An 11,519-nucleotide genomic window follows, 5' to 3' on the forward strand; every position below is an offset into this window, starting at 1 on the left:
CTTGAATTGTGATCTTGTTTGTATATCCACCCTATTTGTGATTAAATTTCAAATGGCATGCATTGTCTACAGGAAGAGAATTGAACCATATTAGCAAAATGCTTTTGATTTATTTTTCTCTTTTAGCTTTTTGATATTGTGAAAATAGGATGTGAATCATATATCATTTTTAGACTTGAACATCTTGATATCAGTGATATAGGATCTTATACATAAAAAAAACTACTTTTTATATGATTTAGTTTGTATTGTCAAGGTACTCTGGTATGCTTGAAAAGGAGGTAAAGATTGCTTGTCTTGTCTGTCGCGACTGTTGTGATTGCAAAGCATGTTCTAGAAGTCCAGCTAAAGATGGTTATAAGGTTTACTTACTTTTAACATGCAAAGTTTTATGAACATTATTTACTTTGAGAATGTTTTGTCATGAAAGTTTCTATTTATGTGATCTTCAGGATCTTGAAATTGTTCAGGAGCATAGGAAGGCTGAGCATGCCGATAGTGATGAGATTTGTCTTGTCCATGTGACAACTGTCTACCTTGTTAGTCATGGACAATTGGATTGTCTGACTTGTTCTCCTCTTGGAGCTAAAGAAGACTGGCATAAGGTTAACTGCCTAGCCAATTATTGTTAAGTTAGAGACGGTTCTGTCAACTTTCATACTAGTCTAGAACTTTTATGTGCATATGCAATTTGTATCATCTTCAAGAACTGGCAAATGGTCAAAACAAGTTTAATAATAAGGAGCACACATATAGCTTGATATCTGAATTGCTTCCCTTGCTGAAACATATCTATCAGAACCAATTAAATGAGCTGGAAGTAAAGCAAGGGGATCAAGGTAAGCTTCAAAACAATTGAACAGTTTCTTCCTCCAGTTAGATATCCTCTTGATCGATCTATCATCTAGAAGGTGGATTTTCTGGTGTACTTCTTCGAGTATATGAGCCTCACAATGAGCTTGTTAACTGGTATGTCTTGACATCTATAACACCTCTGAGAATTTCGTAATTTGCTATGTTTATGAAATCATGGATATAATAACTAAATAATGTGTCCTGACCTGTTTCTTAGATGGTCATTTGTAAACTTGTGCCTCTATTTTGCTTTAGAAAGTTCTAATTTTTAGGTCATATTTTGTTCTTTGTTATCGTCTCATCATACATTAAAATGTTCACTTGATTGATATTGTTTTCTTTTCTTGTTTCCCCCTTGGAACCAGTAATTATTGCAGGACTTCACTAGTGGATTTTCACAGAAGCTGCTCAAATTGCTCTTACAAACTTTGCATAGATTGTTACGGAAAGATAGTAAAGGGAACTGCTTCTTAGACACCTGCAATTGATTCCTCCAAGGCTGGTAGGAGACAGAGGGCAAAGAAGTATGTCATTAGAAAAATTGTTGGGAAAAGACGGAGATGTTCCATAGGCGAGCGACCAGATAACTCATCTTTATCCACCATTGAGTATGATAGCAAGGCTAAGAATCATGGAAGCAACATTCCTTGCCCACCCAAGGAATCTGGAGGTTGTGGAAACGGTCTTCTTAAGTTAAGTTGCAGCATACCATTTGTTTGGTCTAAAACAGACTTCTCTTCTCTCTTTCAACTATGATTTTTGTTCTTGGTTTACTAATATATTATTTATGTGTTTTTACAGTTTACAAATCTCAAGTACTCCAGAGTTGAAATTGATGAAGTGCGGTTCGAGTGGGCTGAATGCATGCTAGATTACATTTGAGTAGGAAAGGTATTTGATTTTTGAAAACTTTGGATGATGCATGCATTTGCATGGAATGTAAATTGCGTATATTGTCCCATGTCAATTTCTTTCTGATGGTGATATTCTAGGACTTCTGCAGCATGTATAATTCTTCTGTTTTTGTTCTTTGCTGTAGTTAAGTAGACCAAATGATACTTTTGTTTGACAGATTAGAACAGTGGATGTTTTAACTCAGAAAACTAGGCATTTGAAGGTGAAAAGCGGTGAGATTAGGGAAATGAAAGGCGCAAGAAGAATGGAGCAATATAGCAAGTTGAACGGATTCTGATTCTCATAATTTAATGTAGTCTCAGCTTGATTTTTGACTCACGATGTTCTACCTTGATGTGTTGTTAAAAGAATGTTCTACCTTGATTCTGATATCTATTAGCTTTTGATGTAAAAAGAATATTTGTGTATTTTATGGATATTGTTGTAAGAAGAATATTTATGTAATTTGTGAATATTTGTGTATTTTATGGATACTATTGAATGAAGAATATTTGTGTAATTTGTGAATATTTGTGTATTTTTTTGGTTACTGTCGGTTTTTCACTGTTTCGGAAATCAAATTTGTGTTGTTAAAAAATATTGATATTACATCGGTTTTCCACCGCTGCAAAACTAGTGTCATTAACTAATATTACATCGGTCGTATACCGCTACCAAAACTGGTGTTATTAATATATAATATTACATCGGTTTTACACCGTTGATAAAACAGTGTCGTTAAGTGATATTACACCGGTTAATAACCGATTCGAATACCGGTGTCGTTAAGTGATACTACACCGGTTTTAACCCGATGTCTAAAATGACAGACCTTTTACATCGCCTTCATAAACATCCGTCGAAAATGTAATAGACACCGGTGGAAAACCGATGTCTATGAAGGTTTTTGTTGTAGTGTCTAGAGGACTTGTTGAGATCGTGTGTATTGGATTTTGGAGGTAGTTGGGAGGACCATTTACCATTGGTAGAGTTCGCCTACAACAACAACTTTCATTCGGCTATCCAGATGGCACCGTTTGAAGCATTGTATGGTAGGCCTTGTCGGACACCCACCCTCTGGGATGAGGTTGGAGAGGCCCAGCTATTGGGATCTCATAGAGCTTAGAATGAGGCAGAGTTGGTCCGTACTATCAGACGGAGGATGTCAGAGACGCAGATCCCTGGAGTTCTCTACAAGTGACCATGTATTTCTGCGAGTTTCACCCACGAAAGGGGTGAAAAGATTTGGCCTCAGAGGTAAGCTAGCTCCGCGATACATTGGCCCTTTCCAGATCCTAGAGAGGATTGGAGCAGTAGCTTACCGGCTGGCACTACCACCGTCCCTGAAAGGCGTGCACGATGTATTCCACGTATCTATGCTGAGGGGATATATACCCGACTCGACACATGTGCTGACAGATATCTCAGTTCCTGTACAACCTGACGTGACCTACGAGGAGGTTCCGGTACGGATTCTGGACCGGAAAGAGTGTCAGTTGCGGGACAAGACAATCCGACTGGTTAAAGTCGGATGGCAGCATCATACAAACGAGGAGGCTACCTGGGAGCTCAAGGATACTATCCGAGCTCGATACCCCCATCTTTTCACTTGAGGTATGTGTTTTAGTTTACCGTTCAGCATTTGTACTCTTTACCTGTTGTTAGTATTTGTTGATGGTAGATAACGAAATTTGGGGACCAAATTTTTATTAGTGGGGGAGAATGTAAAATATCAAAAAAGGGCGAATAATAACAAGAGAATTTTTCAAAATTTTTAGAAATTTTTCGAGAATTTTTCGGAGACCGTATAGACGAGTTTACGGGGATAAAACTGGGCCTCGGGAAATCCTGTTTAGGCTATCCATTTAAGCGAGGAAATGTTAATTTTTCTTTTTATTTCTATTTCTTTCTCCCCGCATTCTTTTCCTCTTTCCCTCGCCGTTTCTCCTCCCAACCCCTCACGTGTGCCCTAACCGTTCCCAACCGGCGCCACAACAACCACCGCACGCCGCGATTAAAGCCTTCTCTTAATCCCTCTGTTTCTTCTCCTTTCTCTTCCGACGATACCACACCAGCGCCGGCCACCTTGCTCCTCACGCATGCCCGACGCTACTGCCATTGTGAGCCGTTGCCTGAAGCCAGGCCGCCAGCGACACCGGCCACCTTCTGCTTCTTTCGGCATCCGAGCGATCCTTTGCCCTAGGTGCCGACGCCGCTGATGCCCTCTCTGATTTTCTCAGTGTCACCATCGAGACTCCTCGGTCGAACTCCCACCATGCCCTAGCCTTTCCCGGCATCGCCTCACCGATCCTCATCTTCCTCGCGTCGCCGGTGCCCTAGGTTCATCACCAGTGCATCTCTGCTGGGGTTGCTTCCGGCCAGGAGCAAGGTATCAGTGCCCTAGTTTCTACATTGACACCACTGCCTTTTCCCCCACAGCGAGTTTCTTCCACCTCCGGCAAAGGGTAAGCTGCTAGTACAGATTTGGGATATGACCACTGGATTTGGGCAGCAATTTCTCCTAGGACTAATTACTTCGTTTAGCAGCAAGCTGTCCAACGGTGGAACACCTGCTGAGGCTTCAGATTTAGGTAAGGTTGTAGTGTTTTGGGACTTAATTCTAGTAAGAATTGTTTGTGCTAACTGGGGTTGTTTGTAGTAACTTCACAGTAGCACCATCCATAGATCTTCGGTAAGAGCTACCTTCGGATAGCCATTTATTCCTCAACAGCAATACCACGATTGAAGTTGGGTTGAATTTGGTACGAGTTGGATTATGGATTAGGTTTATGTTATTATTGATTAGGGTTTTGCCCTAATTTAGTGTAAGATATTTTATTTAGTTATTTATAGGAGTGTAGCTAAATAAAATATTTATTTATTGGTGACACAGGACTTTGACGTGAGACGAGTATCTCGACGTCGAATTTGGATCGGTTTGGACTTTTCTATTGGAGGCGAGTACTTTGACTTTATGTCATTTGATATGCATAGTAATGTCTTTAACAAATAGCAATGATTATGTTTCTTATTTGTTTCGGTTGATCACTACCCGATCTGTTACATGCTTGTTTGTTTATTTGTTATGCACATCATATTAGTATTTACCTGATTATACATTCTTGTAGAGGTAGTGACACAACCATGTTATTTATTATGTTTAGGACCTAGGGTTTTTGATACCTTATCTGATCTGTGTACCTTTGATTTGGTTCATTGTCCTATGGTACACATTTTATATTTATATATGGATATTGCTATGCTATTCAGGATATTGCCATGTTTAGTGTCATGCATCATCTCGCATGATTGCATGCTGTGCGATAGTCTGCTCCATTATTGTCGAGCACATCGCCAGTTACATGTATCTGCACACACCACCACTCATGGGTTACAGGTGTGTAGCAGTTCTGCTGTTTGGCTCCGTTGGTCTGGTGACTCAGTGTGGTAGCCGACAGACAGTTCTGTTCTGTTTGGCTCTGCTGGTTTAGTGTAGCAGCGTGGTAGCCGGCAGGAGGCTGGACTTTGTTTGGCTCAGTTGGTCTGCTCATGGTTATTGTGACGCAGCGTGGTAGCCGGCAGAGATTCCTCTCCGTCATCGTGTACCGGGACATGAGAGCATTGAGCTTCCCCATTTATGATTTGGGGTAGGAGGATAGGTGTACTCCGACAGCATCTCGTCCACTCGGTCACTCATCAGGAGCAGTGATGGCAGAGTGCACGGTTGTCACAGCCCTACCCACTAGGTCTCACCATTGTGTGTGAGATGACTGACTAGCGTTAGGGGTGACTATGACATTGGCATCATATGCATGATGCATTTATTGCTTGTGTTTGCTGCATTTATATGGATGCATATGATTGACATGCATACATGATTTTGATACTTCTCGGTCTGACGACCCTGTTATACTTATACCCTGGTCCTGGTTAGTATAGTTTTCTCCTGCTTACCTCAGTTGCATTTATCCTTCTTGTATCAGGAGACTGTACGCATGATTAGTGTTGATTGTTATTTTCTTTATTATGCATATCAGTTGTTACCCGTTGAGTGTTGGACTCACACCCTCCTCCGTTGCTATTTTCAGGTTGATGCTGTCCAGAGAGTTCCAGTCGCTAGTCCCCTGCAGTCCACGAGGACGTTTGTTGGTCTTTTGGTTCTTCTTTATTAGACTGTGTTTAGACTTATTCTGCTTTTGACATCTGGACTTGTATTAGTTTACTTTATGGATATTGTCTATGAGTTTTATTTGGATTTATTTTACTACATGCCTGCTTAGACGGCAGAAGAGGTGAGTTGATTTTATTGTCGGATTTGAGCTTTATGGGTGTAGTGGAGTAGGACATCGGTTTTGTGCTTTATGGGTGTAGTTGAGTAGGGTTATTTTTGAGTCCTCTTATCACTGTTCTAGTTTATTAACTATTAACTGCGTGGGTGGTTGCCTTATATTATTGTTATTGTTCCGGCCGTGTTGGCCGAGGTATATGTGGCCTAGAGGGCATTGTAGACAGTTTCAGATTGTCAGCCGTACAGGGGAGATGCTGTCAAAATTTCTTCGGACAGAGACTCCCCCGGGGCATGACACCTCCATCGCCGAGCGAACCTAAAGGCGCCTCTCCAGAGAAGCCGCGAAGCTCCTCCACGGCCTAAGCCCCAAAGCTCTTCCATGGCCTAAGCCCTAAAGCTCCTCCACCAGCGAACCGTGCCTTTGGACGGGTTTGTTTTTTAGCACTTGATGAATCTTCCCCTTATCATTGAACATTAAGTTCTTCTCATGACTGTTCTTCTTGGACAAATGTAATTATAATTCTGTTTGCCCTATTATAATTCTTGTAGCATCTCATTGATGAAACCCGAGACATGTCCTATTATTAACAAATTTTGCGTGGTTCCCAGAAGTGAAACCAATTAGGATATTGAAAGTCATGTTTAGGATATTTTAAATCTGCAACAATTTATACTCTGGAGATCTCTTATACTATGTGTGGCCTCCTAAGTATTACTCTAACATAAATTACGTAAATTGTAGTAGTTGAGCAAGGATATGAATGAGAAAGCAGATGGTTTTTGTTCTTTTGATATGAAAAAAATTGCAGGACAAAGGAACAAATATTCATGGCAGCCGGTTCTTCATCATCAACATCTTTTACTCGAACACGCATGAATGATGAACAAGGTGAAACACCTCATATAGTATGCTATTGAGGGTTAAGAGCTACTCTTTGGACTTCATGGAAGGAAACCAACCCAGGCAGGCAATTTTTTTCATGCCCAAAATTTAGAGTAAGTTTTATTTATATAAAATGGTTTCAAAACCAACCGTATTTATATGCTTTTTACTTATTGGATTTTAATTAAGTTTATTCGATATTTAGGAAAGGGGATGTGACTTCTTCCTATGGCATAATCCAGAATTGTCAGAGAGAACTAAAGGAATTATTAATGATCTGAAGAGGCATAACAAAAAATTACAGATGAAGATTAGTGAATTGAAGAAATCTAATATGTACATCGAAAGTGCAGTTGATTGCAATGTTCTCCTCGAGCCTGTGAACAACTCTATCACTATGAAGTTGAGTGATAAAATATGTTCATTTAATAGAAAGTTTAGAGTTGTTATCGTTGTAGTTGTATTTACTTGGATTGTGATGATTTGGAGGTGGTTGGTGTAATTTGCTATAAGCAAATAACTGTTGCAGTAATGAAATTACTTTGCTCATCTTGTTTCTTTCTTATTCATTTTGAATGAAACTTTTTCTTTTCATTTTCATTGCAACTAGTTTCAAATTCTCTCTCTATTTGTTGTACTTGTAAATGTGTAACATCTGAGTATTAGTGTATGAAAACTAAAGTTACTTGCCTGCTTATCCCTTAAAGAAAGCACTAAATTCTTTTGAGGAAGAGATTAGAACTATTGAGAACAAAATAGAAATTTCTTTCCAGAGAGTTTTCAAGAGATTTATCATTTTATGCATGAATCCTTTTCCGTGGCCCTTTGGGAACCTTCGTGGGCATCTACGATGGACACGACAGTCACGAGACTGCCCAGTACATAACCAATCATCTTTTCCTTCACCTCAAGAGTAAGGTTCTGAATCTGGATTCTTGCAGTCCTGGTTCATAGTGGTCATTTAATCAATATTTCTAATCTTTATTTTTAATTCTTTTATTGTCGACGTTTTAGTGATGGATGTTTTTTGGTATGCTCTTGTTTATTGTATTGCACATCTGGCGATTTGCATTTCGACCATTCTGCAATAATTGATGATTCAAATGTATAAAATCAATAACATGGAATATGGTTGAGAAATGCCTCCGGAGTTTGCCATCTTATATTCCATTTGATATTTCATAGGATTTGCATCGAAGGAACATACAATGTCAGCTGATATACTGAGGAGGGCATTCTCGACTACAGAAGAAGGTTACTTGTCTTTGGTCACTGGACAATGGGCTGTGAAACCTTAGCTATTGAGAACAAAACAGAAAATCTAGATCCAGAATCTAAAGTGAAATGGGATGCAAGCAATGTGATAAGAAAACTGCAACAAGATTCCTCCCAGTTATCATCCGAGATACATGTTGTAAACGACAAGGTAATGAAAGAATCTAAGCGTGCTAACAATGTTGATTATGACTTAGGGCAACAATTAAGGAATTACAAATTGGAAACTATGAACTGAAAGAGGCATGCAAAAAGCGTGATGCTGAAAAAGGAGCTTACAAACTTACAAACTTCAATTGGAAACATAAATCTAATTGCATTACAATCTTCAATTGCATTACAATATTCAATTAAAAAAGAAACTAACATAGGGCTAACATAAACCTTGCAACCCCTCAAGCACACAAAAAGAGTCTTTATGTCATGAACATAAACCTAGCATATTCTCTCTCTTTTGTCATCAACTCCATTTCCCCGGCGCAGGCCTTAGTACACAACCTGCAAAATGAATAAGAGACTCAATGAATAAAAATCAAAGATGCTTCCCAAATCAATAACATAATAGTCTTGGTTTTTCTGATATGCATCTTTTTCTGTTTTCCTGTCTAGGTTATTGCTTTAAAGTCATTGCTAACAAACATCTTGAGAAATCAATGTCATCTATTGCTACAAGCTACTATAAAGTTATTGTTAATTTGACCAGACAACAATAAATTTCGTCTGGTGGAATAAAAACATATGCATCTTTATTTTTATTTTTTATTTTTCAATTTTTAGCCACACCATCTATAATGTATGAAAAGTCAAGACAACCAGATCCACTGACTTCAAATTAAATCAATTGATTTTGAGCAGCAAGGTACTAACTGTCTACTAATCAACGAATTAAAGCAAAGACTGCATACCTTTCTTTCAGGATCTTGCAAAGACTGATCATTGATCGCAATCATATTGTAGTAGGCTTTCTTTAAAACATCTTTAGCAGCTTGAAACAAATGACAAATTCAGCTTAAAACAAGTTGGAAAATTCATTTCTTGCCAAAATTACCAACTCTAAGTACATATACAAATGGAATGTAAAATGATAAATTCTAAATTAAAAAATTTCATGCATCTAACTTACATTTTTACTGGATTGATCATCGATCATACTTGGAGAATTCATATTCGATAACTCATCTTGCTTTTTATCAACTGTAGAATCCTGTAGATAGATGTACTTATGTTCAATATTAACAAATAACAAAAGTAAAATCAATTATCACTAAAACATAACACCAAAAGTATATTTCGCCAAATATACAACCAAACCTTTTTTTGAGACTTTGTCTTCGTCTTTTTCACAATTTGCTCAATTTTGGATTGCTTTCATTTCATCGGTGGACGCCCACGAGACCTTACTTTTAGAGGACTGTGAAACTGTTTGATCTCATTTCTTGATTCTTCATATATTTTATTGCTGTCCTGATAACCATCCAATGAATCACCAATATCTATATCCATAATCCTTTTTTTGCTTCTTTCAATATCCCTGTTAAAACAAAGCACCTCTCATCATTTTTTGACCCAGCTGGCCCACTTCTTGTAGCAATGGTTGAAGATTATTATATCTTTGTCGTTCCTCTGCATGATGATAAGAATCATCATAAGTATTGGTGATTCCTTGATATACAGGTTTAATGTCTTTGCGCCATCGTTCCAATATAAAATTTTCTGGAACTATAGTGATATTTCTTTTCACCATAACTGACATCAAATGTCTACACACAATTCCACGAAACTCAAAGAGACGACACAAACACTTCATCTGAGATTGTAACTCACTATATTGTACCCAAAAAGAAACATTTTTTGGGGGTGCTCCCTCTTTCCTATATATAGTTTTTGTCACCTCAAAAAAGAGTGTTGACCCTTCTTGCTTCACAAATGTAGTGTTACAAAACATCAAACCTCGCAATTCATCTTGAAACAACTTGAATATTTTGTTAGTGTAAACACTTTGAAATTGTTTTTCAATTGGATTGCCACTGATAACCGGAATGATTGAATTGAAAGACGTAAAATCAGAATTATCTTCCTTTTCAATCTTGCTTTTCAAAGCATTGTCATATTGTTCAATAAACTACTTCAAAGTTGTTTTTGAATGAGCATAATCATCAAAAAATGCATTCATACTTTCACTTCTTTGACTTGTTGACATCCCTGCCCAAAATTTATCTTTTACATATACAGGCATCCACTTATGACGAATTTCATATAAAGAATTCAACCAATCATTTTTCTCCAAGTTAAATTCTTCGATCAATTTTTTCCAGTTGCTATCACATTCTTCAAATGTCATAGAATTGTAAACAATATTCTTCAAGTTTCTCTTTATCAACTTATAGTTGGCATGACTACTAAATTGGCTGGAAGTTTTTTCATAATATGCCAAAGACATAAACGATGATGAGAGTCCGGAAATACCTCAACAATTGCAATTTCCATGGCTTTGCATTGATCTGTAATAATAGCTCGTGGAGCTTGTCCTCTCATGCATGTCAACCATGATTTAAATAACCAAATGAAAGTTTCAAAATCTTCTTTAGATATCAAACCACAACCAAGTAATATGGATTCACCATGATGATTTACTCCAACAAACGGAGAAAATAGCAAATCATAACTGTTGGTAAGATATGTAGTATCAAATGTAATGACATTAGAAAAAGAATCACATGCAGCCCTAGATCTTGCATCAACCCAAAATATATTTCTTATGCGAGAATCTTTATCTACGTCAATCACATAAAAGAAATTTGAATTTCTACTTTGCATACGACAAAAGTAATTATTCAAGGCTTCTGCATCACCATTCCCAAGCCTTAATCTCTATGATTCAACCACATATTTCTACACTTTCTCTCATCAAACAATAAGTTTTCATAGCCACCAGCTTCAACAACAAATGATTGAAAACTCTTACTCAAAGTTATTCCCGCTTGATCATTCAACTCTAATTTCCTCTTAGTTTGGGAATCTAACACCTTATTACATCTAAAATGTCTTGACTTCCTTGGACTTAATGCATGATTATTTTCAAGTTGAATACTCACAATGACAAATAATCCATCATTCTGAACTATAATATTAATCTTTGCTTTGCAATCCATTTTGCTACAGGATCTAGGATAAAAAGAATTTTTCACTCTAGGAGTAGTCTTACCATTTTTAGAGCATCCGAATGAAAAATACTTCAGCTGGCCATCATCTCCTTTTTTGGAACCCAGCTTTGAAATACCAAAACCAAGACTCTGGGCATAGGATTTGTAAAAATCATGAACT

The 11,519-nt window shown here is 37.7% G+C and overlaps 1 long non-coding RNA gene across 1 annotated transcript; it reads left to right on the top strand.

Moving 5' to 3' along the window:
* The first annotated feature begins 617 nt into the window (after window positions 1-617).
* LOC121977951 lies at window positions 618-1,297 on the top strand. Its single transcript, XR_006111099.1, has 3 exons — window positions 618-839; window positions 909-969; window positions 1,221-1,297. It is a non-coding gene; the product is annotated as an uncharacterized LOC121977951 (long non-coding RNA).
* The last annotated feature ends 10,222 nt before the right edge of the window (window positions 1,298-11,519 follow it).

This window comes from Zingiber officinale, chromosome 1B, assembly GCF_018446385.1.
Source record: "Zingiber officinale cultivar Zhangliang chromosome 1B, Zo_v1.1, whole genome shotgun sequence".
In the NCBI taxonomy this organism is placed as follows: Eukaryota; Viridiplantae; Streptophyta; class Magnoliopsida; order Zingiberales; family Zingiberaceae; genus Zingiber; species Zingiber officinale.